The following is a 5821-nucleotide window of genomic DNA, read 5'->3' as shown; positions in this document are numbered from 1 at the left end:
TGAAGTACAGTTTCTACTAAATGAGTTTCCTTTTGCACTACCATAAAGCTGAAAAGTCACAAGTCAAAACATCATAAGCTGGGGACCATCTGAGGTTGAACTTCTTTTTTTTTTTTTTTTTGAGGTTGAACTTCTTAAGAAAATAAACCTCCTTTCTTCCTCTGGGGTAAAGGAGAGGTAGTCATCTTGCAGGGTAGGGTGTGGAAGGGCCCTGTGCGTTAACTGTCCCTTATAAAGTCTTTCAACAAATCATCCCGTGATGAGCTCCTCTCCCCTCCAGCTATCTGAGGTACTTGGAGCCTCCAACTCCCGAACCTTTCAGAGTTCTGCTGTGCAGTCTGGTATGACTGTTGGCATTTTCCTCTATAGGCTAGGTCAGTTACCATTTATCTGTATGCTTCCCATTTCCTAATGTTTGCTGGCATCTCTAATTCACTGACTTCTTCTGTCCTACGTGGATTTAAGCATGCTCATCTTCTGCACAAATATGCAATCTACATCATTTTTCTATAAGTCAAACAGTTCTGAATTAACAACTAAAAACGCCTTAAATGGCAGCCCTGACCCTTCATCCCATCCAAGAAGGCTGAGGGGTTAAGTCTAAGGGAAGGAGTAATACTGAAAGATGGGTCTGGGTCACTCAATTAGTAATTTAAAAGGAGTATTTGAGGGCTTCCCTGGTGGTCCAGTGGTTAAGAATCTGCCTTGCAAAGCAGGGGACACCAGTTCGATCCCTGGTCTGGGAAGATCCCACATGCCATGGGGCAACTAAGCCCATGTGCCACAATTACTGAAGCCTGTATGCCCGAGAGCCCGCACGCCACATCTACTGACCTGGTGTGCTGCAACTATTGAAGCCCATGCACCCAGAGCCTGTGCTTTGCAACAAGAGAAGCCATCACAAGAAGCTGGCCCACTGAACAAAACTAGAGAATAAGGCCAGCTTGCCGCAACCACGCACAATAATGAAGACCCAGTTCAGTCAAAATTTTAAAACTAATAATTTTTTTAAAATAAATAAAAAGATATTTGGTAGTTTGTGAAAATACATAAGAAAGTGTAAATCACTATTTCTATAATCCTTCTATAATGACAAACTGGTAAAAAAAAAAAATTGCAACATGTTTGTAAACCAGAATGCCCCTAATGTAAAAAGAATGAAAGAACTCTTATAAATCAACAAAAAGATGAACAGCCAATAGAAAAAGAAATAAAGGTGTTTAAAATACATGAAAATATATTGCAATCAAATTTAAATAATATTAACCTAATTTTCACCTATCAAATTAACAATATAACAGGTCAACCTTTCTTGGGGTGACAGGTACAATTTGGCAACTCTGTAAAACTTTGAAATGTTAATACTTTTTGACCAAAAAATTCCAGCTCAGAGAGTATCATGAGCAAATAAATGGATGCCTGAAAAGCTATATGAAAACCCAAATAATAAGATGTTACCATCTTATCCCATGGAATACCCTACAGTGATCAAAAATGACAGTGAACTAGAAATGATTTTTCCTTGTCTGTGCCTTTTTCTTTGACTAAACCTTCTGTAATAAGCATGTCTTACTTTTATAATGAGAAAAGTCAAGAAATCCACTTTAAGGAATCAATTTTCGTTTTAATCATTTAGAAGCAATTTAAGAGTATGACCTTGGGAACCAGTAGGATCAAATTCTAGTACACCCCCTTGTTCAACCTTCAGTAAGTTGCTTGATGCCTCTGCTCCTCAATTTGCCCAACATCGAACCAAATGTAATAATATCCACACTGTAAGGTTGTTGTTAGAATTAAATACATTAATATATGTAAAATGCTTAGAACCTGCCTGGCATGCAGTAAGCATCAGCTATTACTATTTCATTTTGGAAAAACAAAGATTATTTAGTGATTTGTGTTAAGGTTATGTTAAAATGTCTTGTAATGTCAAAACAGCTGATTCAAAATGTCAGTAGTCAATCACACAATTCAAGAACAAAATTATAAGTTTAAATGTTGGTGAGAGAGAAAATGTAATTATTTTCAGATGATATAACTGCCCACCTTAAAAAAAAAAAAATCCAAGAGCCTCAACTGAAAAATGATCAAATTCCTTGGTGGTCCAGTGGTTGGGACCTGGCACTCACACTGCCAAGAGCATGGGTTCAATCCCTTTTGAGGGAACCAAGATCCCACAAGCTGCACAGGAAGGCCAAAAAAATAAAATAAAAATCAGGATTAATAAGAGAGTTCAGTAGAATGGAAAAATAAAAAATAAATATTATGAATTCAATAGCCTAACACTATAGGAGCAATAAGTAGTTAGAAAACAATGAAAGAAAATAGATTCAATTTATAAAATCAAAAATAATACATTTAGGTGTAAGTTTCACAAGACATGCACAAGCGCTACATAAAGAATATCATGAAAATACTCTGAAAGACTGAAAAGGAGACCTGAATATCCTGGACAGAACAATGTAAAAAATAATATAAATATATAATACATTTTTATATTATTACATTTATATAATAAATGTAAATATATTATAACGTTAAAAATGTTGATTCCTCTCAAATTAGTGTATAAATCTAATACAATTCTAATGAAAATTCCAGCAGGACTTTTTTTTTGGCCACAACAAGCATCTTGTGGGATTTTAGTTAGCTGAAAAGGGACTGAACCCGGGCTCTCCCCAATGAAAGCTTGAAGTCCTAACCACTGGACCTCCAGGGAATTCCCCCAACAGGACATTTTTTTTTTTTAATTGAAGGATAATTGCTTTACAGAACGGACTTTTTTTTTTTTAACTTGACAGGTTAATCCTTAAATTAATCTGGAAGAATACTTGAGAATAATACTGAAGAAACAGGACTGAAAGAAAAGTATGAAAAATAAGATGGATGAGGATGGTGTACTCTGCCAGATACCAAAACAAAAGCACCGCACTGGCTTAGGAATAGCTGACCAATGGGACAAATTAGAGAATACAAAGTCAGACACAAGCACTATAGGAATTTCAGGTATAGTAAATGTCACCACCTGGATTATTCAGAAAATTGTGTTAAGACAATTAGTTATGCATACAGAAAAAAACTGAAGTAGATCGCTATATTACACAGTACACAAAAATAAATTCTCAAACCAAAAAATCTAAATTTAAAAAAAGCCATTAAAGTATAAAAAATAGCTGTAGAATCTTAGAATAAATTTTGTCTTTCAAGATTCATAATCTATAAACCTTGTGGTATTGTTCACTCAGAAATATAAACACAAGAGTGGATAGGTTAATATACATATAAACAAAAAGAGTAAGATCCTGCTAGGCTATGAGTGGTGAGGAGTAGGGATTACAATGGACTTTTGTCATGTATTTTATATTTTGTCTGATTATCTTTGAAGCCACAGAAGAAAAAAAAACAGCACAAAAACTATATTATATACCCTGATGAGATATATCAATACACTCAGAAGACACTGGAATAGGACAAAGCTAGACGTGTATAAAATGCATCCGTGTCCCACAGTGTTAAAATTTTGTGACTCCTAGGCTCATCACTCTTACCACTAGGTGCACTTTTAATTTGCCAATGACTTTCAAAACACAGCTTTCAGAATTGACCCAATATTCCAAAAATAGTCTGGCCAATATAAAAAATAAGACATGATCTGAAAACTAATGCTTCTCTACCCTTATTTTAGTTTTAACTTCATTATAGTGTGGTTTCATATTTAGACTGTGGTTTCTGCTGGAAAATGAATGCAACAGTACTAGTTTTCCACTCCTGTCATAACAAATTACCACAAATGCAATGGCTTAAACACAAATTTATTGTCATAAAGTTCAATAGATCAGATGTTTGCCCTTGGTCTCACTTGGGTAAAATCAAAGCATTGGCAAGGTTACATTCCTTTCTACATGTTCTTGCTCATTCAGGTCGTTGGCAGAATTTAGCCCACTGCAACTCTAGCCCTGAGGTCCCCCTCCAGCGGGCTGTCAGCTAGCACTTCTAGGGGCCACTCACAGTCTTGGCTTGTGGCCTCCTTCCCCCATTGTCAATGCTAGCAACAGCAGGTAGAGTTCGTATGTTCCAAATCTTTCCTTCTCCTGTCCCCTCTCTCACTGCAGACAGGAAAGTTTCTCACTTTCAAACACATATGTGATTAGATTGAGCCCACCTGTATAATCCACCAGGGTAATTTCCCCTTCTAGATGTCAGTAAGTTTACTCATAACTACAAAGTTCCTTTGCCATGACAATTTTATACTTAAAGGTTCTGGGGATTATGACATGGACATCTTGGGGCGGGCCCAAGGGATTCTGAGAGCCATAGCAGTTAATTGTATTCATTTCACATGCTACCAAAGTAATGCTCAAAATTCTCCTAGCTAGGCTTCAACAGTATGTGAACTGAGAACTTCCAGTTCAAGCTGGATTTAGAAAAGACAGAGGAACCAGAGATCAAATTGCCAACATCCGCTGGATCACAGAAAAAGCAAGAGAATTCCAGAGAAACATCTACTTCTGCTTCATTGACTACGCTAAGCCTTTGACTATGTGAATCACAACAAACTGGAAAATACTTCGAGATGAGAATACCAGACCACCTTACCTGCCTCCTATGAAACCTGTATGCAGGCCAAGAAGCAACGTTTACAACCAGACATGGAACAACAGACTGGCTCAAAATTAGGAAAGGAATACATCAAGGCTGTATATTGTCACCCTGCTTATTCAACTTCTATGCAGAGTACATCATGTGAAATACTGGGCTGGATGAAGAACAAGCTGGATGAAGCACAAACTGGAATCAAGATCACCAGGAGAAATATCAATAACCTCAGATATGAAGATGACACCATCTTTATGGCAGAAAGTGAAGAGGAACTAAAGAGCCCCTTGATGAAGTGAGAGAGAGTGAAAAAGCTGGCTTAAAACTCAACATTCAAATAACTAAGATCATAGCATCCAGTCCCATCGCTTCATGACAAATAGATGGGAAAATAATGGAAACAGTAACAGACTTGATTTTTTGGTCTCCAGAATCACTGCAGATGGTGACTGCAGCCAAGAAATTAAGAGACGCTTGTTCTTTGGAAGAAAAGCTAGGACAAACTTAGGCAGCATAATAAAAAGCAGAGACATTACTTTGCCAACAAAGGTCTGTCTAGTCTAGCCTGCTCAGTTCAGTTCAGTCACTCAGTCGTGTCTGACTCTCTGAGATCCCATGGACTGCAGCACGCCAGGCTTCCCTGTCCATCACCAAATCCCAGAGCTTGCTCAAGCTCATGTCCATTCAATCGGTGATGCCATCCAACCATCCAATCCTCTGTCGTCCCCTTCTCCTCCCGCCTTCAATCTTTCCCAGCATCAGGGTCTTTTCCAATGAGTCGGTTCTTTACATCAGGTGGCCAAAGTATTGTAGTTTTAGCTTCAGCATCAATCCTTCCAATGAATATTCAGGACTGATTTTCTTTAGGATTGATTGGTTTGATCTTCTTGCGGTCCAAGGGACTCTCAAGAGTCTTCTCCAACACCACAGTTCAAAAGCATCAATTCTTCAGCACTCAGTTTTCTTTATAGTCCAGCTCTCACATCCATACATGACTACTGGAAAAACCATAGATTTGACTAGATGGATGTTTGTTGCCAAAGTAATGTCTCTGCTTTTTAATATGCTGCCTAGGTTGCTCATAGCTTTTCTTCCAGGAGCAAGCGTCTTTTAATTTCATGGTTGCAGTCACTATCTGCAGTGGTTTTGGAGCCCAAGGGAAAAAAAAGTCTGTTACTGTTTCCATTGTTTCCCCATCTATTTGCCATAAAGTGATGGGACTGGA

The sequence above is a fragment of the Cervus elaphus genome, chromosome 11, assembly GCF_910594005.1.
Source record: "Cervus elaphus chromosome 11, mCerEla1.1, whole genome shotgun sequence".
NCBI classification, from domain to species: Eukaryota; Metazoa; Chordata; class Mammalia; order Artiodactyla; family Cervidae; genus Cervus; species Cervus elaphus.
Note: the sequence above shows the minus strand (reverse complement) of the source record.